General features: G+C 44.8%; 1 protein-coding gene across 4 annotated transcripts in view; it reads left to right on the plus strand.

Moving 5' to 3' along the window:
• Nucleotides 1-7,093: 7,093 nt before the first annotated feature.
• The window catches only part of LOC120917390 (palmitoyltransferase ZDHHC1-like), a 92,012-nt gene continuing 71,880 nt past the window's right edge, over nucleotides 7,094-27,225 (plus strand). For 3 of the 4 annotated variants that reach the window (XM_040328654.1, XM_040328658.1, XM_040328659.1), the window contains exons 1-2: nucleotides 7,094-7,201; nucleotides 24,939-25,261. The gene's annotated coding sequence lies outside the window, so the exon portion shown is untranslated. The remainder of the gene's footprint in view (nucleotides 7,202-24,938; nucleotides 25,262-27,225) is intronic. The other variant, XM_040328656.1, reaches the window with a different exon arrangement.

Raw genomic sequence — 27,225 nt, forward strand, 5'->3', positions numbered from 1 at the left:
CTTTATATTCCAACTATTTCATTTCACATTACCTTTCAATCCCTTTCACTCATTGGGGATGATTTACTAAAGGAAAATGGGCTGTTCTCTTTACAAGGAAGTTGTAGGAAATTTGCCCTAGAATTTAAAGCAGTAGTAAAGCGTGTTTTTTTTTTTTTTTTAAACCTGCAAGGCAAAGTTGTGATGTGCTAGTATGCATACTAACACATTATGTGAAACTCCCCTTAAAAGGAAGCCCTCCAGTGGCGTGCTCTCACCACAGACAGGGCTCCTATCTTCACCTGGTCGTCTTTGCAGGTTGGCGGGCTCCGGACCTTTGATTGGACAAACCGCAATGACGTCACTCCCGCATGCGTGAGCTGCCTTTGTGGCACAGGGCTCTGAAGAACGGCATTGGTATGCTGTTCCTTCAGAGTGCATGTGTTGGTGACGTCACTGACGACTTTACAAGTAAATACCTCTTAAACTATGCAGGTTTGGGAGATATTTGCTGTACCTATGGGTAAGCCTTCTTATAGGCTTACCCAGGGCTCAAAATTTCAAGTCCTGAGCTACTAGCCAGGCCTCAAGAGTTACTCGCCACCAGTTGCCCCACCTAATTCATACACTGCCCTGCGCCTAATTGCACCCGTAAACACGCCCTCGTAGATTATCTCATGGAATGACAATGTTTTATGCAGAATCAAGTTACAAAATTAAATATTACCAACAACAACTTTAACAAAATGGGACAGGGCACTGGGGGCAGACCAGAGGGACAGGGGACAGACCAGAGGGACAGGGCACTGGGGGCAGACCGGAGGGACAGGGCACTGGGGGCAGACCAGAGGGACAGGGCACTAGAACTGGGTCTCTTCCCCATTCTCTTGCTGTCTCCTCTGCAACTCCCATCCATCCTCTCTCTCCCATTCATCTCATCATCAGGAGCCTGTGTGTGCGGCTCCACGCTTGCATGTCCCCACGTCCCCCTTTTATTCAGGCTGGCAGAGAGGAGCTGCAGCACAGCGGGAGGGAGTACAATCCAGCGCTGAGATCCACACAACTGCACAGCCATTGACACCATAGCACAGCGCACACTGACAGCGCACAGCACACATTGAGACCAGTCTGTTCACAGTGCTCAGGCTAAACTGTTGGACACTTACATAGAGCACAAGGAAAAGAAAACTGCACAAACTAGAAGGCTGCCGCTCTCATGTCAGGGCAACTTTCAGTAAGCGCTGCACCAGAGTGGTAATTTTTGCAATCCTCCACCTCACTCATTACTTTCTGCTCTCCAGCTAAATTGGTCGGGGCCCGGGGGAGGGGGGCAGGCTCAGAGAGGTCATACTGTTAGGTCCCATGGCTTAATGAGAATTTCTAAGGAGAGCACCTGTGTACTGCTCTGCCTGTGCGCGGCTCACCAGACTACTTTTCCCGAGCATGCACCTTCGCTCTTCGGCCACCAATCTCATCGGGACTCTAAGTGTAGGCACAGATTGGAGGGAGATTGGTCATGCAGCCCTGTCATCACTCGCCCCCAGCTTAAATCCACTCGCCAAATGCTAGTAGGCGAGTGGAAATTTTGAGGGCTGGGCCGCTTACCTAATAGGTAAAAATCATCCATGGGAGTTTACTTCCACTTTAATTAGATGAAGCTCTGCTGACTTCCCTCCCTTACATTTGCTAAGCTCTGAGGCAAATTCACTTGCAAAGTGAACAGCCACTTTGCCTTTAGTAAATGAACCCCAATGTGCAGATTTGTATAAGCAACCTTTTTTCAATGCTTGAGATGGATTGTTTACCATGGTACTGTAGCGCCTGGTTACTTCAAAGTACCGGTGCTATTTCAATTTAGGGGGAGATCAGAGTGTAGTTAAACTCTGATCTGTTTAAAATGTTTAAATTGGGTCACTGTCTCAGCTTGCCTGTGCTGTGGGCTCATTCTGTTGTACTGGGGTGTTCTTCCCACCCCAGTGCAGTAGGTGGCAGCAGTGGAGTCAAGGTTTGGGTGCTCTTCCCCATCAGGAGGGTTGAGCCTCGCTGTGCATGCTGGGGGAGGGTATTTATGGGACAGACGCCATTAGTTCTGGGTCGTCTTCAAGTGCGGCATTCCACCTTTAGGGTGTCTGCACCACGGCACCCCAGCGTTATAGCCTACCTAGGGTGACCACATTTCCAAACTACCATTCAGGGACACCCCCTTCCCAAAAATCAGCTTGTGCTATAACGAATCGCAGCACAGTGATTGGACACAAGAGGCGGGATTTATGATTTCTCCAATCACAAGCAGGGGGGCGGGGATTGTGCTCCTCCAGACATTCCCGGCCAGGGCAAGTACTGTCAGTGAGTAAAGCGGTGATGTGGCACCCTTTTTTGGGGGCATCAGATTGGCCCGGGGGGGTGGCTGTGTCAGTTTTATTCCGGGACACTGTATTGTCCTGGAATGAAGGTAACCGGGACAGACCTGCAAAATGCGGGACTGTCCCGGGCAATCTGGGACACGTGGTCACCCTAAGCCTACCTGGCCGGGGCGTACGTGCCACGCGGAGTTCCTGGTTCCGGGACTATATGGGTCTGGAACATTTGAGTCGTGGCGGGGAGCCCAGTGGTCGACTGGGTTCCCAATCCTGAAGATCCCAAGCGGTATAGCTGTTCGGTGGGGAGTCCATCTGAGGAGAGCCAATGAGAGGCTGACGATCCAATAGGGTCTCGTTAATCCACCGGGGATCGAGGTATCCGGACACTGGGAGGCTGGTCAGCTGTCAGTCGGTACCTGAAAGAAATTAGGAGATCCAGGCATAATTTCACTAAGGAGGTACATCTCTGTAACTATAGTCAGGAGGGCCTGTGGCAGAGGTTTCTTACTGAATTCATCCTAGAAGGGTCTGTGGCAGAGACTTCTTCTTAAAAGGTTTGAGCGATACTCTGGCTGCCAGGTCAGTGAGAGGCCTGTCCAGGTACGCTATTCCCACTCAGGCAGGAGTGGCGCAAAGAAGTATTACATGTGGGAGCAGGACTGTTTCCTATTACTACGCCTGAATTTGCTATTCTTCCTTCAACTTTACCTTCTTCACCACAAGTTTATTGTTTTTGCCTGGCTGAGTAATAAAGAGCACAGCAAAGAACACCTGTTGCGGACATTCCTTTACTTCTGCTATATGCACCATACACCCCTAGGAATTTGGAGAGCCATGAGGTAAATGTGCCACCAAAAACAAACCAGCAGCTCCTCCGAGGCTAGTGCTAAAGTACATAAATAGAGATGGCCTGGCGGTTCGCCCGGCGGTCATTTTGCGGTGAACTTTGCTCGTTTGCGGTCCGCCAAACCGGCGGACATCTGGTGGTGATCGCTGCGGTCCGCCATTTTACATGGAGAAAAACGTTGACCTAAGTCAGTCGCAAAATTGCAGACCTCAAATGCTGACTCGTATAGCAGCATCCTGCATCTCCTAAAAGTGATCCCAGGGACGCAAACTAGCACTGTCGGCATGCATCTGCTTCTGTGCTTGGCATGGTCAGTTTGTAAAAGGCCCCAGGGAGCTGGCAGAATCCCCAGGTACTTACCCAGGACAGATCAAATAAATATTAAGAACCTAATAACTAAATCATCATTGTTAGGGTAACATACAGTAAACTTTAATAATGAAACCATGTGGGCACTTTTGGGCTGAAGATCAATTGTTGGGCGAGTGCCTGCTAGAAGGCTGCTTAACCACTTCCAATACCGGGCTTTTATACCCACCTCAATACCGGGCCTATTCTGGCACTTCTCTCCTACATGTACAAATCATCATTATTTTGCTAGAAAATTACTCAGAACCCCAAACATTATATATGTTTTTTAGAAGACACCCTAGGGAATAAAATGACGGTCATTGCAACTTTTTATCTTGCACGGTATTTGCGCAATAATTTTTCAAATGCCTTTTTTTTTTTTTTTATTGTTTCATGAATTAAAAAATAACAAAACAGGAAAGTTAGCCCAATTTTTGGGTAAAATATGAAAGATGATGTTACGCCGAGTAAATAGATACCTAACCTGTCGCGCTTTAAAATTGCGCACACTCATTGAATGGTGCCAAACTTCGGTACTTAAAAATCTCCATAGGTGACGCTTTGAAATTTTCTACAGGTTACTAGTTTAGAGTTACAGAGGAGGTCTAGTGCTAGAATTGTTGCTGGCACTCTAACGCACATGGCGATACCTCACATATGTGGTGGTTTGAATGGCGTTTACATATGTGGGCGGGACTTGCGTGTGCATTTGCTTCTGAGCGCGAGTTACCGGGGACAGGGGCGTTTTAATTTTTTTTTTATTATTATTATTTTTTTTTACTTATTTTTATTTTGACACTTTTTTTCACGTTTTTTATTTTTTGTATCACTTTTATTCCTATTACAAGGAATGTAAACATCCCTTGTAATAGGAATGATGTGTGACAGGTCCTCTTTATGGAGAAATGCAGGGTCAATAAGACCCTGCATCTCTCCCCCAGGCTGGAAAGCATGAGATTGTGAAAAAAAATTCACCGATCTCATGCTTACTAGCCGCAATAGCGGCTTTGTTTACTTCTGGGTACACGGGCATGACGTCATCACATCGTGTCCAGGCCTCCGACGGTCATAGAGATGACCATCTGGTCACCAGTCATCTCTATGCTTCCCAGCCGGCGCCGGACGATTCTTTCTCCGGGCCCCACGATGGCACAGGAGAGCCCGGAGAAGCACCGGATGGCGGCGGGAGGGGGGGATGTCCCCCCAAATATAAACTCCCCCCAATATATACATTGCTCTGGTCGTGACAAAAATTGTCCTTAAGGCAGTGGTTCTCAACCTCGGTACCCCCTCGGGGGTCAAATGATGATTTGCAAGGGGTCAACAAATCCTGGGCTGTTCTTAAAGCCCGCACCGCTCTCCGAGCCTTTTTGCAGACGCCCAGCAGGGTTGTCCCTGGAGCCCACAGCCGCCCATTAAGTTCACGACATGCCTGGGGGGCAGAGACTAGCGGTCAGCTGACTGGTGAGGAATGTGAAGTGGGAGGGGCTGGAGGAGACCCTATCTCCTGATTTCGGCATAGGTGTCACTGCTACAAGACACCACAAAGTCGGAGACACAGTGAGTAACACTTCCAGTGATTATAGTTGCTATTAAAAGTCCACACTACAGTTCTCAGATCAGCAGATGACCTTGATCAAGAGCACCTAAGTTGGCTGATCAGAACCCCCCCAATGTCCATGGTTTAGGGGCGCAAATTACTTGTCTTGCCTTGTGTGCTGACACGCTACGAAAATAATTTTACTGTTAGGGGTCCCCACAACTTGGGAAATTTTATCAAGGGGTCACGGCACTAGAAAGGTTGAGAACTACTGCCTTAAGGGCTAGTTTAAACTTGCCTCAAAACATGGCTTTGGACAGGCTTTGTTAAAGCTCTCTAAATGCCAGTCAAAGCCTCTGTCACTATATAAAATGGAAAGCGTACAGTCCTGTTTACACCTTGCTTATGGGATTATAGGCTGGATGCCCGGACATACCAATAACTTGAGACCACACACTTTAACGTTTAAAATAAATTAATTTAATAATTATAGATAAAACACTCAACTTTATTTAAATAATTTACTATAACTATATATTTTTTTTTGGATAAAATTAGGCCGCGGCATAACCATTGGTTTATTTAAAATAATCATTAAAATATTGACATCACATATTTCACCTTACACAAATCAACTGTACCAAATAAAATGACAGCTCAGCCACTAAGACTCAAGCTGCATGAATTACCTTAAATTATTCCATAAACTATCCCTTTTTTCCAACCTGCAAAATGGACTTACCACATGGCTATAGTCGCGACAAGGGAAGGGGGGGTGGAGAGATCCGCTGTTGGTCCTCCCCTGGAATGGCTGGCCCCGATCCAATGGAACCAGCTATTTAAATAGGGATTTTCCCAAAGCTGGAAAGTTCTGGAAGGTCAGATGACCTTAACTGACCTATCCTGAACCCCTAAACCTCACAATCTTCCCCAGTAACTGAAATGCCTTAACCAATCCTAACCTTTCCCGCCTGACCCAAAATAATGACCTATCCCAGCCTCAACTCTTACCCCTAGCAACTCACTGGGCTTAACCAATCCAAAGGATTCCCGCCTAAACACCTAAGGGAACCTAAAAACTGCTCCCTAACATGAATCCCATGAGGAAAAGGGGGGCCTTGAAACAGCCTAATCCCCCTTTTCTCCATATGCTTGTTGCTTTGATGAGGCTTCGGTGGGATGTCGATGAGGCTTCCATGAGACTTCGGTGGGGCTTCAAGCGAGCTTTGCCATAGAGTTCTATGGAGGCTTTGAAGCATGTGGCATGTCAGGGGGCAAGGAGTGCTTAAAGCGGAAGTTCTACTTTTAGGTGGAACTTTGCTTTAATGGAGCCGGCGGTTCATACATCTCTGGGGCGGCCACGGAGCGCACAGCAGAAGGGTCCTGTGTGTCTTTAGCTCAGTTTCAGATCCGAATTCAGGCATAAATTTGGACCTGAAGCTGTGATTGGGTACACATTGGACCCCTTGCTGTGCCCCGCGCCCCACATAGTGTGAACCCAGCTTTAATGGTTCTATAGCTGGCAAGTGGCCCATAAGGGGTTAAACAGCTGTGAAAGCTGAGGGGGTTAATGACTCTTACATTCCGCTCTATCACATTTTCAGCCTCTCACTGCTCCAATTTAATGGCGGAATGTCACAAATTTCACACATTACATGTGTCCAGCATGTTTACATGGTAATTACACCGTGAAATACATCAGTCTGCTGCTGATTATTCCACAGAGGAGTCTGAGCTCCTCTGAGGAAAAGCAGTTTCACCATCTGCCTGTGTGATGATTATCAGCATCCATTCACAGCTTTCACAAGGCTCTAAGATGTGACGTGCTTTGTACAAACTGGAAAATAAAAGCAGGCCACCTTTGTTTTTTTACAATTACTTTATAAACATTGCTGCATGGGGAGGAAGGATTTGTTTTATTGTACAGGAGGAGGATAGATACAAACATAATAGACTCCCACCAGAGGAAGGCTGGAAAAGACACACAGAGGGAGGCTCTTGATTGGAAGCTGTGGGGTCACATGACTGGCAGCATCACTCGCAACCAGGAAGTGGAGGAGAAGGGTAAACACAAAGGAGAGGGTCTGTTTCTGTGGGATAATAAGGACGGTGATCATAGAGAAGGTATTGTATACTTTGGAGGGGATGGAATGTGATGTGTGTTATACTGCAAGCTGAGATATAAGACTGACTGGGATGAGTTAGACTGGTCACCATGGCAGCACTTCTATATAGTGATGTAAGAGGACTAGGCAGAATTCCATCCAGGAATACAGGTGAGCTATAAATAGGTGATGATCATCAGTGCCTGGGGGGGCTTGTACTCAACCTATGGCCCTCCAGCTGTTGTGGAACTACAAGTCCAATCATGCTTCTTCCTTTGGAGTCATGTATGTAACTCAGCCTTGCAATGCCTCATGAGACTTGTAGTCCCACAACAGCTGGAGAGCCACAGGTTAAAGGGATTGTAAAGGTAAATTTTTTTTTACCTTAATGCATCCTTGTAAATAAGTAAGTTTTCTCTTTCAATTACGGGCACTTATATGGCGGCACTGATGGGCACCGATGAGGCGGCACTGATGGGCACCGATGAGGCGGCACTGATGGGCACCGATAAGGTAGTACTGATGGGCACCGATGAGTGATAGGCGGCGCTGGTATGCGGCACTGATGGGCGCTGGTATGCGGCACTGATGGGCACTCATGGGCTGCATTGATTGGCACTCATAGGCGGCACTGAAGGACACTCATAGGCGGCACTGGGCACTCATAGGCGGCACATATGGGCACTCATGGGCGGCACATATGGGTGGCACTGATGGGTACTTATGGGTGGCACTGATGGGTGGCACAGATGGGCACTGATAGGTGGGCACTGGGCACGGGGTGGCACTGATGGACACTGTGGGGTGGCACTGATGGACACTGAGGGGTGGCACTGATGGATCCATGTTGCCAATCGGTGCCCATTTTTTTTTTGTATTTTCTCCGTGAGAGACACTTTACCTAGATCAGTGTTGCGGGGTGTCAGACTGACACCCCGCAACAACGATCGCCGCGATGCGCGCCCCCGGGGGCGTGCAGCGGCTCAATATCCTGAGGACGTCATATGACGTCCAGTCAGGATTAGACAACCACTTTGCCGCCGTCAATCTGTCATTGGCGGGCGGCAAGTGGTTAAATAGGTTACTAAAGTCCCGAAAATTCTTGTACCACAGAAAAAAAAAAAAAATCAGAAGTGATGTCATGTGTTGTAATGCATTTGTATTTGTATTTTTGGACAACAACTATACTGACTAAACGAAAATCGTACGATCTGGTATTGTCCGAGGAAAATTTTCATGCTTGTCCGTTTGAATAATATCGAATGAATTGTCGGGGTCGGCTCTGTACTAACGACCTGATTATCATACGATCGCGTTGAACGCAGTATTTTTCGTCCCATTTTTGGATCGTGTCTAGGGGCCATTAGGCTGCATTCACACCTGAGCGTTTTGTCGCCTGAAGCGCGACGCCCCAAAACGCTAGAGGGGAAAAAATCCATTATTCTCTATGGAGATGGTTCACATCTCCACTACAAAACGCCTGACGCCGAACGCCTGAAGCCTAAACAAGTTCTGGACCCTTTTTTGTCACTCAAATTTGGGCGTTTGGGCGTTTTACATTGGTGACCCTAGATCTGTAAAAAACACAGCGTTTTGTCGCGGCAAATCGCGGTAAAAAACGCTGCAAAACGCTACGCTCAGGTGTGAATGCAGCCTTAGGCCATTTTACCTAGGGTACTATTAGTCGGCAAAATCGGAAATCTGTGGCGCTTTTTTTAACTTGCCAGACAGCCCCGTCGCATTGTTGGGGCTGCTAAGAAGTGAATGGGGCCACGCTGCTACCATGTGCCAGAGTGCACATCCATACAGGCCCGATGTACAGATCAGAACTGCATCAGACCCGCATGAGGGTACACTCTGGGATGCAGATCGGTGCAATCGCTGATTTGAACAGGTTGGCTGCACAGAAAACATCTGGCCATATGTATTTTTTTCTGTTCAGCCAGAGATGGATGGAGGAGTCAATAGCTCTTGTCATGTAGTTTTAATTTGCTCCACATTTGCTTACATTTAGACCCCTTTCTGTGGGTATAGGATTGTGTATATGGGATTATATGCTTTTTTCTTTTTATTGGTTGAACTACTAGATGGACTTTGTTCTAACTATGTAACATTGTGGCCCAACACCTGCTAAAAAACTAAATAAAATACAGTTTGTATACAGATTTTGCAAAAGTTTCTCACATGCGTTCTTTTTTTTTTTTTTTTTTTTTTTTTTTTTATATATATAAGTGTAAATATATACGGGTATGTTTCCACTATCTGCTTAAGCATAACAGACTAAGGAAGACCTCGCAAGGTATATCCTTCTCAATTTTTACCCCCCCTTCCCCTCCCCCCCCCTCCCCCCCCGTCTCACCCTAGACGTGCTCGCAAACCTCTAATTCTTTCTGATTTCTTCTAGAAAATCTTTTAGGCTTCTTCCCTTAACTTTTCTGCGTAACTCCATGATCTCTTAAAGGTCCTCCAGTTATCCCATTTTATACTTTGTAGTATGTTATTTCCCTCTAAGCTTTCTTTCAGTTCTTCCATTTTGTATGTTTCTTCGACCGCATCGATCCATTCCCAGGTTTGGGGGCACTCTGTATCTTGCCATCTCCTTGGGATTAATCTCTTGGCGGCGTTTAAGAGATGCGGTGTAAGTGTTTCCCTATACCTTTTTATGCCTTCATCTCCCCCATGGAATAGGACCACCCATGGGTCTATCTTAATCTTTTTCATTGTAATCTCTTCCACACAACCCAGTATGTTTTCCCAGTACTTTTTTATCTTTGGGCATTCCCACCAAAGGTGAGCCATATTTCCTGGTGACCCACAACCCCTCCAGCATTCCCCTGTCTGCTCTTCGTCAAATTTTTTTAATTTGTCTGGTGTCATGTACCACCCCGCGATACATTTAAAGCTCATTTCAGCCGTACGGCTATCTACCGCGGAGGAGTGTGTCAGGGCCAACATTCTCTCTATTGTGGCCTTATCTCTCTGTGAGCCTAATTCCCTTTCCCACTTTTCAATGAAGGGGGGTATACTCCGCTCTCCTATTTTCAGTAGGATCTTGTATAGTGTAGAAATGGTTCCTTTGGTTCTTTCTATCGTACAAATTTTTTCCAATTCCGACAACTGATCCTCTGATCTCAATGGATGTGGGAGATCCTGAATGAAATGGTTTAGCTGCTGATACCTCCATTCATTAATTTCCATTAAATTTTTATTGAATTTTAACTCCTGCAGTGTTTTAATGTGATCCCCATTCATTATATCCCTTAATTGTGCCGTGTCTTTTTTGATCCAGTGCCCCCCTATTTGTGTCTTACCCGGTGCGAAGTAATCGTTATCTTTCAGTGCTAAAAGGGGTGAATTATATTCCTTCACCGTTTTTTTATAAACTATATCCCATATTTTGAGTGCATTTTTTGTTATCTCATGTGCATTAATATCTAGTGTCCTAAATTGGGGAGGGTTCCATATAATCTTATCCAACCTTACCTGTGTTATTTCGTTTTCTAAGCTTACCCACCTCTTTTCTGTGTTGACTCTGGCCCACTCCACCACTCTTGTTAACATAACCGCCTCGTAGTATCTCCTAACATCCGGAACAGCAAGCCCTCCCTTTTTTTTTGGTTGTCTTAATGTCTGAAGTGATATCCTATGTTTCCTATTTTTCCATATATAATTCATAATTAATTTGTTGAGGGCTGAGAGCAGCGTTCTTGGTAGGGCTATAGGGATCATCTGAAATTTGTATAAGATCTTGGGCATGATAACCATTTTACAGTAATTAATTCGTCCTATCCACGATATTGCTCTGTTTTCCACCCTTTTTGTTTCTTTCTTAACTTCATTTAACAATGGGATAAAGTTTATCGCATAGGTTTTTTTAATTGATTTAGCTAGTAGAATCCCTAGATACTTCAGTTTCCTTACCCAAGCAAAACGATAGTTCTCTTTCAAGAGTTTTTCTTCTGTCTTTCTTATATTTATACTCATGATCTCTGTTTTAGTGATATTTAATTTAAAGTTAGAGAGTTCCCCGTATTCATTGCATAGATTTAATAGGTTAGGGATTGATGTTTTGGGTTCAGTTAGATAGAAGAGGACATCGTCCGCGAAGGCTGCGAGCTTATGTTCCTCCGCTCCTATTTTAGTCCCTTTTATTTTTTGGCAATTTCGGACCTTAGCTAGAAATGGTTCCATTGAAATCACGAACAGTAGTGGTGACAAGGGACAACCCTGCCTCGTTCCATTTCTCATTTGGAATGCTTGCGAAAGGCTACCGTTTATTTTTATTTTGGCCCTAGGGGACTGATATAGGGTATCCACCCAATTTCTCATCTCCTGGCCAAACCCCATGTCCTTTAGGGTAGCTAGCATAAATCCCCAGTCTACCCTGTCGAACGCTTTCTCTGCGTCTATCGACAGGAGTAGACCTGGGGATCTCATTTCTCTCAGTCTCCGGATTATCAAAAGTGTTCTTACTCCGTTGTCTCTCCCCTCTCGCCCTTGAACAAAACCCGTCTGATCTGGGTGTACCAGTTTAGTCATTACCTCCCTGACTCTCCCGGCCAATACCCTTGCGAACAATTTTATGTCCGTATTAAGCAAGGATATCGGTCGGTAGCCCGAGCAGCTCTCAATGTCCTTGCCTTCTTTTGGGATCACAGTGATAGTTGCCTCAGAGGCCTCCTTACTTAGTTTGTATTTTTTCCCTAGGCCATTAAAGTACTGGCATATCCTTGGTAGTAATATCTCCTTACATTTTTTGTAATACATTATTGTAAAGCCATCTGGGCCTGGGCTTTTGCCTGAGGCTGAGCTTGTCAATGCTCTTTTAATTTCGTTTTCCGTGATTGGTCTATCTATCTCCTCGGCCTCTAATTGACTAATTTTTGGAAGTTTTGCCTCTTTTAAAAAAGTTTCAATCTTTTTTCCTTTCTCTCCTTTCTGCCAGTTCTTTTGTTTTACTGAGTATAGTTTTTCGTAATATAGTCTAAATGTTTCGGCGATATCTTTTGTTGTATGTAGTACCTCCCCTTTATTATTTTTAATTTTGTCAATATGGTTCCTTGATTTTTTTTTTTTTACCATCCGAGCCAGATGTTTGCTCGTTTTATTTCCCCATCTGTATCTCTCCCTTGCTATTAAATTGAATTCCTTTCTTGTTTCTTGATCTATGAGATCTTTAAGTTCGTTTCGTTTATTGACCAGGCGCAAGTATAGGTCTTGTTGCTTTCCATCTTTCTTATGTTTCTGCTCTAAGTTAAAGATCTCGTCTATTAGTTTTATTTTTTTGCTAATCGCTTCCTTTTTTCTCCTTGCTCCTTCCGAAATCAAGATCCCTCTGATCACTGCCTTGTGGGCATCCCATAGGGTTGCTGCCGAGATTTCTTCTGTCTCATTTATCTTAAAATATTCTTCAAGTTCTTTTTTAACCCTAGTTATACTTTTCTCTTCCATCAGCAGATCTTCATTTAATCTCCAGTTTTGGTAGGACCTATGATTGCATGCTATGTTTATTGATATACTAATGGGCGCGTGGTCAGAGATCGTCAAGGGTTCTATTCTCGTCTCGACCACATCCTCTAGCATTCTATGTTCAACCAAGATGTGGTCGATTCGGGAGTAGCTGCCATGTACCTGGGAAAAAAAGGTGTAGTCTCGCTGGCTTGGATTGAAGATCCTCCATGTGTCTACTAACTGACTTCTATGTAGACTTTCTTTAACTTTTCTTAATTGTGTACCCTGCGTTTCTAATGTTATATGTGACTTATCGACTTTCGGATCCATGCCGAAATTTAGGTCTCCTCCTAATATTATCTTTCCCCTACTGAAATCTTTTAATTTCTCCAATATTCCCAAGAAGTATTTCAGCGGGGAAGTGTTAGGCGCATAAACGTTTGCGAGGGTATACTCTTCCTCCTCCAACTTCCCCCTCAAGAAGAGGAATCTCCCATCCGGATCTGTTAGTCTATCTGTTGGTACGAATCTAGTTCCTTTAGCTAGCCCGATTGCTACTCCTCTAGCCCTCTTGGATATGGTATCTCCATAAAACCAGATGGGGAAGTCAGGTGAGTATATTCTTACATTAGATCCCAAAGTAAGATGGGTTTCTTGTAGGAAAGCAATATCTGTCCTATAGTATTTTAACTCCTTTAACACTTTATGTCTCTTGGAAGGGCTATTTAAACCTTTAACATTGTATGAGAGGCATTTTATTACTGGCATCTTCGTGGGTTATAATATCTCCTTCCAATGTCCCAAGAACTGAGTCTACAATTTTCTTTTCTATTAGTTACACTTTCTTCTGATTGTCTGGGTGAGACGGGGCCCTCCCCCCAACCCCCCCAACTCTCCCCCCTCCTTCCCGTCCCCTCCCCCCAACCCACCCAACCCTCCCCCCTTCCCTCCTTCCCCCCTCCTTCCCCCCCTATCTGGTCTACTAAAGACCTCTGAACCATCTTCCATATCATGGTTCAGATCATTCCAGGTGGGGTCTGGGACCACCTCCCCCCCACCGGTTTTTCAGCCGGGAGGGGGGGAGGAGGGGACCAAGCCCGAATTCAGAGGAGAGACACAAAAGAGAATCTCAAACCTAGCCCAAGGGAAAAAACACAAAAAGAGAAAAAAGAAGGAAAAAAGAGGTGAAACTAGAGAGAGGGCTGAGGATGTGAGGATGGGGGGGGAGTTTCCATTTTCTCCCCTCCTCCTCCTCCCACCTCCACCCTCCCTCCTACCCCCAGCCTGGTAGGCTTGGGACCTGAATGTCCAATTTCCTACAGAATTCATTTAGGTCTTCGGGGAATCTTAGTGTCGCAGATCTCCCCTCTTTTGTTCCAATTAGGCAGGCAGGAAAACCCCAGTTATACTTAATGTTCAGGTCTATCATCTGTTTTAAGAGTGGTTTTAACAACCATCTCCTTGCCAGGGTTTCTGGGGCCACGTCGGTGAATATCTGCAGCTCCGTCCCTTCGAACTCTATCGGGGGTTGTCCCCTCAGCTTCTTCCAAATTGCTTCTTTGTCTTCATAGAATCCGAACCTTATTATGACATCTCTTGTTCGCTCGGTGGTCACTCTTTTCGAATTTCCCACTCGATGTACCCTTTCGATCCTAATTGGGTTGTCTATTGTTCTTTCCAGTAGTGGATTAAATATCATCTGTGTTATTGTCCTGAGGTCCTCACCCCTCTTCTCCGGTATGAACCTTATCCTTAAGTTTTGTCTCCGGCTTCTGTTTTCCTGATCCTCCAATTTGTAGAGAATATGTCTCTGTTGCAGTTGAATCTGATCCATCTGGGTTTTTAGTGTATTTGATTCCTGCTCTTGTTTCTCTATTTGTTCCTCTACTGTTTCTAATCTGGAGAGCATATGGCCAAAGTCGGTCCTTAAGTTCTGTATTTCACTTTTTATCACATTTTCCAATCTCAAGAGCATCTCCGCCATTTCTCCCTTTGAGGGGGACCGAGTGTCCGTGCTTCGTTCATCCATACTGCTGCTTTCTAATACGTTTCCAGTGGGCCCCTCCTCTCTTAGTTCTATAGATGTTTCTCTGGAATTATCACTTTGGGGTTTCTTATTTTCAACCCTTTTTGCTTTATTCCCTTGTTGTTGCTTTGTTGCTCCCTGGGCTCCAGGAACACGCGGACTTTCCCCTCTAGTTACAAATGGTCTTATTGAGCTTGTTGCTGTTGTGTTACTTGGAGTAGTTGGGGGTCCCCTTTTTGTTGATCTACTCGTCATTCTACTCATGTTAGTCTCCCTCTTTCTGATTCTCTTCCCCAGCTTGACCTCTTGTTTCCCCAGTTGATAAAGAAATCAATATATAAAGGGAGCATCCGATAGCAAGTACTAAACTGGGTTGGGCCAGAGGTTTTTTTTTTTTTTTTTTTTTTTTTTTTTTTAAAGGGATTTACTATTTTTGTTTTATTTTCTCCCCCTCTACTCCCTTTTTGGCTCCTACCCGATTAATATTATTTCAGCTGTTCTGATAATTTAAGCGCTTATAGGTATACCGGTATATCCAGTATTTGCGTGCACAAAGGGCAAGAATAAGGTAAAGAGGATAAGAGGGTCTCCCTATGCTCCTCTATCTAAGGAGGCGTCAGGGAGAAACGAAATCTGAGCTTCCGATTTACCCCGAGTTCTATCTCCTCTTAATCCTCTATTTCCCTCTCTTTTCAGTCCAGGGGAGTCATATAGACAGTCGGTTCTTCTGATCGTCTGAGTGTCTAGGTATTTGAAGCCCTAGATAAGGAAAATGCTCTCGGGGTGCGCGTAGGCTATAGCCCCTTTTCGGAGCCAAGGGGTACCAGAGGACTCCCTAAGTATATGGTCTCCTCAATTCAGAGAGATAAATTCAATATTGATTCCAGTGTCCCCGCTTTGGATTGCACAGATCATATCATACCTTTGTGGGTAGATTTTAGCCCCGGGTCCCTTTTATTAAAAGATACCCAAAAGGACCTAGGGTCCAAAACCAGGGGCGCCTAGGGGTTCCCCAAGGGCAAGGGAGCATGTAGGTTCCCCCCATCAAAGGAAAGAAAACCAAGCCAAATAAATAAATAATTAATAAAAATATAAGTGGCCGGGCTCCAAGCAAAGCATGCAGATATAGTTTTTTAGATACCGAATGTATATGCCAGCTTTTACCTATTTTAGGCTTTTCATATCCAGCTTAAATAGTCTCCTCCAATCAAGTAGTATAGGAAAAGTGCTACAGCGATCAGTCATTTATAGAGCCACATCATATCCACCTCTTTATACAAGTTCACATAATTTATACAGCTGATTATCTCTGGGTTCCCGTTAGCTTCTCTTATTCCCTTGTTGATCTTTTATTCACATGTGATCAAGATGTATTAAAATGTTCTATGTCATAACCATGTAATGCAGTTCTGATGCAAGTTCTAATTAAACTTCTCACAATAGAAAATACCTCTCTCTTCTCCATAGATCTGCATTAAGTTGCTGTTGCTGTTGCTGTTTTTAAACATTGTTATTGTCTTTCAGAAATTAATTATTAGCAGCGAATGTACCTCTGGGTCTGGATCAGCTGAGAGGAGGAGTGCGGATGGTATCCCTCTAGGTTCAGCGTGCACGCTGTCTCGAGACACTCACCTCAGTGTGGGCTAAGGTTCCGGCTAGAGCCACTGCGGTCGGCGGGTCCCGTCCTCCCGCTACTTACCCCGCATCCTGTATCCGTTTCCCAGTGCCACGACGCGGCCCCAATACATCGCCGCCCGCAGCCCTCCCCACCGCCAGCACCGAGCGGGTCTGATGGTTCAATGCAGCCGATGGGCAGCGTGTGCAGCGGCAGCGTAAGGGAGCCGCTATCTCCCTCTCTCACTCAGGTCCGGTCCGTCCTTCCTCCTAGCGGTCCCATCGTTCTTCGCTCCCCCGCCTGTGAACGCCTCGCGTCATCACGTCCTCACGTGCTCACATGCGTTCTAAAAGTGATGGAGTATGCACCAAATTCGAGTACAAGTTTTAGACAGGTACGTAAATTTGGCACAGGCTGAGCTACAAAACCCATGCTCAAGACTAAGGATGAGCTCCGGCGTGTTCGCATAGAACACGTGCAGAGCCCGCCAGGAAGTGAGCACGGCGCTGTGCTAATCACAGCCAGGGAGACATTGTCCCGATGCTCGGCTGCAGGGATCGTGAAATGTCTCCCTGGCTGTTATTAGCGCAGTGCCGTGCACACTTCCTGGCGGGCTCTGCACGTGTTCTATGCGAACAAGCCAGAGCTCATCCTTACTCAAGACACGTTCACACAATCTGTCTGTGCCAGTCTTTATAGTTGATCTCCAGGTTTCCTGTCACTTTAGGCTCCATGTACACTAGCACAGATGAGCTCCAGCGTGTTCGCATAGTACACGTGCAGAGCCCGCCAGGAAGTCTGTAGATATTAAAGGGGTTGTAAAGGCAATTTTTTTTTTTTCATAATAAGCATCCTTTACCTGCAGACATTCCTCTTTTCACTTCCTCATTGTTAGTTTTTGCTCAGAAGTTGCTCTATTTCTTCTCTGTTCTGTTCTCTTCCTGCTTGTCTGATTGTTAGTCACCACAGTGAAGGAAGGCTTTACTGCGGTGGTCAGTGACGTGCTCGCCCCCTCCTGGCAACTACATCTGTGTGACAGGATGCTCTCTACGTGTTGGAGACTTCAAGCAGGTGTGAATTACTGGGCGTGCCGCATTGCATACTGGGAAATGTAGTTCTTACATGAACGAGCGATGCAAACCAGGAAGTGAATGAGAGAACAGGAACTAGAACGCCAGAGGTGATATAGATGAAGGAATTTAATAGGTATTTACTCGTTTTTTAACAGAATCATTACACTATTCTGTCTGTCTACCTTGCAGACATTAATTTTAGGCAAAAAAATGTTTTCCTTTACAACTCCTTTAATGTAGATATTAATTTTACCTACAGATAAGCCTTATTACCATATATACTCAAAGTATAAGCCAAGTTTTTCAGCCCCCCCCTTTTTTTTTTTAGGGCTGAAAATACCCCCCTCGGCTTATTCTCGAGTCAGTGTACCTGGATTCTTGACAGGCCTCCATTTTTTTTAAAAGTCGCGGCTTCTTCCTGGCGTTCCGTTATATGCATTTGACACTGTGTCCCGCCTATCACCAAGGAACTCTCATCCTCGGACTCAGTTTCCCAGCAGACACTGTGTTCAGTGTTCCGCCAATCATGGACATCCTCTTGTTCCGAGGATGAAAGAATGTCTGTGATTGGCGGAACACTGAACACAGTGTCTGCTGGGAAACTGAGTCCGAGGATGAGAGGACCTCCGTGATAGGCAGAACACAGTGTCAAATGCCTATCACGGAACGCCAGGAGGAAGCCGCGACTTTAAAACAATGGACGCCTGTCAAGAATTCAGGTACTCGGGCACAGTGAGACTGCAATGGGCACAGTGAGGTATGGCACAGTGAGGTTGCAATGGGCACAGTGAGGTTGCAATGGGCACAGTGAGGTATGGCACAGTGAGGTTGCAAATGGGCACAGTGAGGTGTGCAAATGGGCATTGTTGACCCTCTTTTTTCTGCTTACAGTAGCTGCTGCATTTTCTACCCTCGGCTTATACTCGAGTCAATAGGTTTTCCCAGTTTTTTGTGGTAAAATTAGGTCCTCGGCTTATACTCGGGTCGGCTTATACTCGAGTATATACGGTATAGGCTTACCTTTAGGTAAAAGTCTCAAATTTGGGTATACAACCGCTTTAGGCCTGTCTAATTTGATACATATTGAATGGATTGTTTAGGTTTATGCTCTTTTGATCATATTGTCTATCAATTTACTGTCCGAGAGAAAAATGTAAATGGAATATCAAAAAGATTGGCGCCATACACTTCATGATCCTATCATGATGTCACTGCCCTGCCTCTCCACGTTGTCCAATCGGATATCGCTTTGCATTTATTGAGAAAATGCAAGATATTTTTGCATTCAAGGACCTGGAAGACAGCAAGGATCAGTGCAGTGGCTACTACATTGATTCTCCACTTTCACAGAGATTGGCTAGGTATGGAATATGTACTCTTACATTGGTCCAAGGTGAGAAAAAAAAACATACCTAGAATTTTTCTTTAACATGCACTAAAATTTGTGTGAGGAATCAGTGAGCCATAATAAAGAGAATCTGCAAACTTGTTTTACTGGAACCCCAACAGAAATATTTTAGAGAGAGCACCTACACTACATTGACATAAGTATTGGGACGCACATGAACTTATAACATCCCAGTCTTTGTCTGTAGGTTTCAGTATTGAGCTGGCCCACCCTTTGCAGCTATAACAGCTTCAACTCTTCTGGGAAGGCTGTCCACAACAGGGTTTGACAAATTTGCTTGGAATCTAGGAGCCAGCTAAAAAAGTTAGGAGCCAGAAAACGTACCCCGTCCCGACGAGCTTGCGCGCAGAAGCGAACACATACGTGAGCAGCGCCCGCATATGTAAACGGTGTTTAAACCACACATGTGAGGTATCGCCGCGATTGGTAGAGCGAGAGCAATAATTCTAGCCCTAGACCTCCTCTGTAACTCAAAACATGCAACCTGTAGATTTTTTTAAACGTCGCCTATGAAGATTTTAAAGGGTAAAAGTTTGTCGGCATTCCACGAGCGGATGCAATTTTGAAGCGTGACATGTTGGGTATGAATTTACTCGGCGTAACATTATCTTTCATAATATTAAAAAAAATTGGGATAACTTTACCGTTTTATTTTTTAATTAAAAAAAAGTGTAATTTTTTCCCAAAAAAGTGCGCTTGTAAGACCGCTGCGCAAATACGGCGTGACAGAAAGTATTGCAACGATCGCCATTTTATTCTCTAGGGTGTTAGGATAAATAATATATATAATGTTTCGGGGTTCTAATTAGAGGGAAGAAGATGGCAGTGAAAATAGTGAAAAATTACATTAGAATTGCTGTTTAACTTGTAATGCTTAACTTGTAATACCAACGGCCACCACCAGATGGCGCCAGCTTACACATCTGGTGGTAATAACTTGTAATACCAACAGCTCACCACCAGATGGCGCCAGCTTACACATCTGGTGGTAATAACTTGTAATACCAACAGCTCACCACCAGATGGCACCAGCTTACACATCTGGTGGTAATAACTTGTAATACCAACAGCTCACCACCAGATGGCGCCAGCTCACACATCTGGTGGTAATAACTTGTAATACCAACAGCTCACCACCAGATGGCGCCAGCTCACACATCTGGTGGTAATAACTTGTAATACCAACAGCTCACCACCAGATGGCGCCAAGTCGCCAGGGTACTATTTCTAGTCGGCATGGCGACCGGGATTTGTCGAGCCCTGGTCCACAAGGTTTAGGAGTGTGTCTATGGGAATTTTTGACCATTCTTCCAAAAGCACATTTGTAAGGTCAGGCATTGATGTTGGACAAGAAGGCCTGGCTCGCAGTCTCCTATCTAATTCACCCCAAAGGTGTTCTATCAGGTTTAGGTCAGGACTCTGTGCAGGCCAGCCAAGTTCCTCTACTCCAAGCTTGCTCATCCATGTCTTTATGGACCTTGCTTTGTCCACTGGTCCAAATCATTTGGTGGAGGGGATTATGGTGTGGGGTTGTTTTTCAGAGGTTGGGCTTGCCTTAAAAGTTCCTTTCACTTACTAAGGGGCCATCGGCGTACCAAGACATTTTGCATAATTTCATGCTCCCAACTTTGTGGGAAGAGTTTGGGGATGGCCCCCTTCCTGTTCCAACATGACTGCACACCAATACACAAAGCAAGGTCCATAAAGAAATGGATGAGAGAGTTTTGGGTGGAGGAACTTGACTGGTCCTGACCTCAACCCGATAGAACACCTTTTGGGGTGAATTAGAGCAGAGACTGTGAGCCAGGCCTTCTCCTCCAACATCTGTGCCTGACTTCACAAATGCGCTTCAAAACCTTTTGGACCGCCTTCTCAGAAGTGTTGAAGCCATATACCTTTGACAATATAGTGTATATAGATGGTCTAAAAAAGAATGGGTCAGGGAGAGTAATTATCCTACCCTATTAATAGTAAGGAGAATGAGGATAAAGAGAGAAAGTAAATGAGGGAGGCTAAAATTTGCAGCTGAGCATTTTTTATTCAAAGTGACTGTATTCTTTATACGGGGACTGACTAATTCCCAAGGTGATTCTTTAAAGCACTGAAAAAAAATATATAGATGGATTCTTAACCACTTGCCACCCGCCAATGACAAATTGACGTCGGCAAAGTGGTTGTAGAATCCTGACTGGACGTCATATGACGTCCTCAGGATTCTGAGCCGCTGCGCGCCCCCGAGGGCGCGCATTGCGGCGATCATTGTTGCAGGGTGTCAGTCTGACACCCCGCAACACCGATCAAGGTAAAGAGTCTCTCACGGACACTCTTTACCACGTGATCAGCCGTGTCCAATCACGGCTGATCACGATGTAAACAGGAAAAGCCGGTAATCGGCTTTTCCTCACTCGCCTCTGACAGACGCGAGTGAGGAAAAGCCAATATCCGTGCCGCCTACCGGTGCCTATCCGTGCCGCCTATCTGTGCCACCTATCCGTGCCGCCCATCCATGCCGCCTATCAGTGCCGCCTATCAGTGCCCATCCGTGCCGCATATTAGTGCCCATTAATGCCTCCACATCAGTGCCACCTCATCGGTGCCCATCAGTGCCGCCTTATCAGTGCCCGTCAATGCATTACCATCAGTGCCCATCAGTGAAGGAGAAAACGTACTTATTTACAATGTTTTATAACAGAAACAAAAAAAAAGTATTTTTTTCTAAATTTTCGGTCATTTTTTATTTTTTTTTGCAGAAAATAAATATCCCAGAGGTGATCAAATACCACCAAAAGAAATCTCTATTTGTGGGAACAAAATGATAAAAATGTAGTTTGGGTACAGTGTAGCATGACCGCACAATTGTCATTCAAAGTGCAACAGCGCTGAAAGCTAAAAATTGGTCTGGGCGGGACGGTGTATAAGTGCCCTGTATGGGAGTGGTTAAAGTTTAAAGTGAATTTACAGGTAAAATATAAAATAGCCAGAAGTTGAGCACTGTCCGCAGAATTTAAAGTGGAGCTTCGCCGTAAAAAAATATTAAAAGCCAGCAGCTACAAATACTGCAGCTGCTGACTTTTAATATTCGGACACTTACCTTTCCTGGAGTCCAGCGACGTCAGCAGCAGAAGACGAGCGGTTGCTCGTCTCTCAGCTGCCCCCACCGCCATCATGGGTGAGGGGATCAGGAAGTGAAGCGTTGTGGCTTCACTTTCCGGTTCCCTAATGCGCATGCGCGAGCAGGGCTGCATGTCTTTCACTGGTCACCGTTGTGTTGTGGGAGCTGTGCGTTTCCCAGAGCACAACGGGGGGGGGGGGGGTGACGGCCTGAAAATGACGCAATACCCGCAGTCTACCCGCAGACTGTATAAGGTATTTGCACCCCCCTCGCTCTTCAAAAGGTTGGGCATCCCTGCTGTAGAATATGGGTGCAGAGGTGAGATGTAGTCAGGAGTTGGCTATGGCCAGGAGTGCAGAGGTGACTGTGGAAAGGGGCAAGTGTGTGAAGGTGATCAGCGGTCATGGAGGGGGTTTGTGCATATAAATCAATGATTAAAAAACAAATTAAATTCCCTTTTCCCTCCTCTTTTTTTCTTTCTGTTCTCGGCTGCATAAGAGCTGGGGGAGCAGAAATAGCAGCACACTGGGCTTCCTAATGAATGGGTGTGCAGGGAGGATGGGGTGTCAAGTCTGATCATTGGAGGAGAGAACACTGAGTTTCCAGCATAGCTGACCAATGTGTGTTCTAATTAGTGTGGTCAGTTTTTAATAGGAAAGCAGAGGGACTGGCAGAAACACCAGGAAATTCACACACACACAAAAAAAAAAAAAAAAACTTGCGGCAAAAACACAGTACTTGCACTTTGGATGCGGGAGTTGCCCGCCAGCCATGCCTGCCAGCCAGCCCAGAGTTGCCCACTAGCCATGCCCGCCAGCCAGCCCAGAGTTGCCCCGCCAGCCCAAGTTGCTGTCTAAACGTAAGTGGATTACTGTACAGTACTCTAAACTTTACGCCCTGACCCCACCACTACAGCCCATGGCACTCCTCTATAGGCCCCCTCCAGAAGTGATAAAAAGGGTATTGCTTCACTCTAAGTACATTTTCGTTTTACATACATGCTCTGGTCCCATTGTGTACTTAGAAGTGGGGTACGCCTGTATGTAAGGATTGGTGTAGAATGATGCATAAAACCCATTGCAGGACACATATAGGGTAACTCCTGGAGCCCCAGAATGGAAGATTAATCTTTGAGACATTATTTTGATTTATTTGCGTACAATGTTCAGTAGTATTTTACAAGCGCATGCAATTTTGTGGTTGGATATACAGTAAAACCTTGGTTTGAGAGTAACTTGGTTTGAGAGCGTTTTGCAAGACAAGCAAATTGTTTTAATACATTTTGCCTTGATATACAAGCAATGTTTTGATATAAGAGTAGCGTCATGTCACAACTGAGTATAAAAAAGAAGAGAGGAACTTCTAAGTGTAGCAATATGGTTACATTTAACCGATTAACGACCGCTGCATGTATATGTACGTCCACAAAATGGCACGTACAGGGCGTACATATGGGCGTACATGTACGTCCCCGCCTTTCCGCGGGTCAGGGGTCCGATCGGGACCCCCCCCCGGTACATGCAGCGGTTGGAAACCCGCGGGGAGCCATACGGGACGAGGGTGCGGCTATTCGTTTCTAGCCGCCCCCTCGCGATCGCTCCCCGGAGCTGAAGAACGGGGAGAGCCGTATGTAAGCACGGCTTCCCCGTGCTTCACTGTGGCGGCTGCACCGATCGAGACATCCCTTTTATAGGGAGACTCGATCGATGACGTCAAACCTACAGCCACACCCCCCTACATTGTAAACACACACTAGGTGAACCCTAACTCCTTCAGCGCCCCCTGTGGTTAACTCACAAACTGCAACTGTCATTTTCACAATAAACAATGCAATTTAAATGCATTTTTTGCTGTGAAAATGACAATGGTCCCAAAAATGTGTCAAAATTGTCCGATGTGTCCGTCATAATGTCGCAGTCACGAAAAAAATCGCTGATCGCCGCCATTAGTAGTAAAAAAAATAAAATAATAAAACTATCCCCTATTTTGTAAACGCTATAAATTTTGCGCAAACCAATCGATAAACGCTTATTGCGATTTTTTTTTTTTTTTTACCAGAAATAGGTAGAAGAATACGTATCGGCCTAAACTGAGGAATTTTTTTTTTTTATATGTATTTGGGGGATATTTATTATAGCAAAAAGTAAAAAATATTGCATTTTTTTCAAAATTGTCGCTATATTTTTGTTTATAGTGCAAAAAATAAAAACCGCAGAGGTGATCAAATACCACCAAAAGAAAGCTCTATTTGTGGGAAAAAAAGGACGTCAATTTTGTTTGGGAGCCACGTCGCACGACCGCGCAATTGTCTGTTAAAGCGACGCAGTCGCCGAATCGCAAAACCTGGCCTGGGCATTTAGCTGCCTAAAGGTCCGGGGCTTAAAGTGGAGGTTCCATCAAAAAAACAATTTTGCTTTAAACTCTAGCTTACGACTAAAAAATAAAAAATAAAAGAACATTTTTTTTTTACTCATCTGGAAATGCCTGTTGCTATGCGGTCCCACAAAATCTGCCTTTGAATCCACCTAGGATTCTGACATCATCTCCCTCTAATACTCCTGGGAAATGTGTGTCATCATTTCCCAGGATGCAGTGCGCTGTCCAATTATCACTCCCCATCCAAGACTTCCAGGAAGTAAGTGCCTGTAGGCTTCACAATGCCCACAAGCAAAATGACAACGGTGTAGATATAGTTTTATAAACTATCTTTTTTGAATATCTATGCGGATCGGCGGCGGATTGTAAAATAGTAAGTGACCGGATTTATATTATAAAAACGCAGGATGAAAGGACATACATTTAAAAATGCTAATTGTGGTTGGAACTCCGCTTTAAGTGGTTAATGAAGGTATAACATTTATCAACATATTGCTACACTTAGAGGTGCCTCTTCCCTTTCATACCCTGTAAAAAAAAAATGCTTTGATATACAAGTGCTTTGGATTACAAGCATGTTTCTGGAACCAATTATGCTCGCAAACCAAGGTTTTACTGTATGTTAAAACATACAGAGCATTTGCGCAAGGTTTCTATTTCTTAATAATTTTACAATGCCGTGGTTTTTTTTTTAGACCACCCAGCCACTCTTCTATCACACCCAGCTGAACATTTCTACGGAGACATGGAAGCAGACAAGCTTGGAAGAGACTGGACATGCAGAGGCACAGTGTGAGAATCCTGATTGGAAAAAGCATGGACACCTGACCAGCAGCATCACAAGCAGGAAGTGTGAGGCTGCGATGAACACAGAGGAGAGGAATTGCCAGGAGCTCAGGAATAATAAAGACATTTATAGATAAGGTATCTTGGGGTGGATGGACTGTGCTGTGTTTTATATTACAAGGAGCTCTGAAAAGAAATGGATTTATGAGGCGTGAACAGAGGAAGACGAATGGTATGGTTTGAATTCTATTTTAGTGCATAGTGCTGTTCTTCTGCTCTGTGTTTGTTGTAGTCATTGTTTTGGAGTTTTTTTTTTTGTTTTTTTGTTTTTTTTTACAGCAAGTACAAAGCAGCAATAATTTTTCTTTAAATGTTTTTAACCACTTCAATACAGGGCATTTTCACCCCCTTCCTGCCCAGACCAATTTTTAGTTTTCAGCGCTGTCGCACTTTGAATGACAATTGCGCGGTCATGAGACGTGGCTCCCAAACAAACATTGGCATCCTTTTTTTCCCACAAATAGAGCTTTCTTTTGGTGGTATTTGATCACCTCTGCGTTTTTGTTTTTGTTTTTTTTTGCGCTATAAATAAAAGAGGAGTGACAATTTTGAAAAAAAAAAATTTCTCCCCAATAATATATAAAAAAAACATTTTTTTTCCTCAGTTTTGGCCGATACGTATTCCTCTACTTATTTTGCAATAAGCGTATATTGATTGGTTTGCACAAAAGTTATAGCGGCTACAAAATAGGGGATAGATTTATAGCTTTTTTTTTTTACTAGTAATGGCGGCGATAAGCGATTTTTATCGTGACTGCGATATCGTGGCGGACACTTTTGACATTATTTTGGGACCGTTTGCATTTATACAGCGAACAGTGCTATAAATATGCACTGATTACTGTGTAAATGTGACTGGCAGGGAAGGGGTTAACACTAGGGGGTGATAAAGGGGTTAAATGTGTACCCTAGTGAGTGATTCTAACTAGAGGGAGGGGACTGACTGGGGGAGGTGACCGATCGGTGTCCCTATGTACAAGGGACACACCATCGGTCTCCTCTCCCTGACAGGATGTGGATCTCTGTGTTTACACACACAGATCTACGGTCCTGCTCAGTTACTGGGCAATCGCGGGTGCCCGGCAGACATCACGGCCCGCCGGGTTCCCAGTGACGCCCCCTAGTCCTCCCAGAACGAGAGGCTTATCGTCCCGCCGGGCGGTTGCCAAGTGGTTGATATCTTTATTTAACAGTTCCATCATTACAGATACTACATGCATTCTCAAATCACAACGAGAGACGCACAAAAAATTATATATAATATAAAGTAGATATTATCCTAATTTGACTGCAAATGTGGAAAAACACTTTAGAGATATTAAAGTGCAACTGCACTGTAACCATTCTAAGCCCTCCACCACCCGTCCTATACTTACCTGTCCCCGATCCAAAGAGATATTGGTTTTGCAGCTTCCTCAGAGCCGCACAGTCTCCGATAACAATCTTCTTTGGGCTTGTGTATAGGTGCTGCAATCTCCATTCATTCCTATGAAAAGTTTAGACTCCATACGCTAGTAGATTCCTGGCGCTACTTATGTCAGCTCTGCAGAGTCATGTACTGTAAAACTATAAAGTAAAAATAAACTTGAGGAGATAAGTGATCTGTGCTGTATACAGTTTATAAAATGGACAATAGGAAATTCTGCTTTTTTTCCCTTTTTTATGATTAGTACATACAGGTAGTTTAGGGTCAGTTTGAGATTGAATTAAAGCAAGCCTCTATTATGCTTAAAGTGGAAGTAAACTTCCATCTTTTGCTTTTACCTATAAGTAAGCCTATAATAAGGTTTACCTATAGCAGGGTTCGACAAACACCCGGGCGCCAGGTCGCAATTGCGACTAGAATTAGTGACCTGGTACCTGGGGCGGCATAGCTGGGGTATCCTGTGTCTCCGTGCGCTTCCCACCTTCCCCACCGCGCGATCGTGTCGGGCCACGCCGGCTGGTAATTGAGGCTGCGGCTTTGCGACCTTCTGCAGGCCTATGCTTCCTTCTGTGGTCTGGCACCATCTTGTGGTGGCCGTTGGTATGACAAGACAACCGGCAATGCTAATGGAGCTTCCCCTGTCTGTTTTCACTGCCATCTCCTTCCCTCTAATTAGAGCCCCCAAATAATATATATATTTTTTTATTCTA

Source organism: Rana temporaria, chromosome 11, assembly GCF_905171775.1.
Source record: "Rana temporaria chromosome 11, aRanTem1.1, whole genome shotgun sequence".
In the NCBI taxonomy this organism is placed as follows: Eukaryota; Metazoa; Chordata; class Amphibia; order Anura; family Ranidae; genus Rana; species Rana temporaria.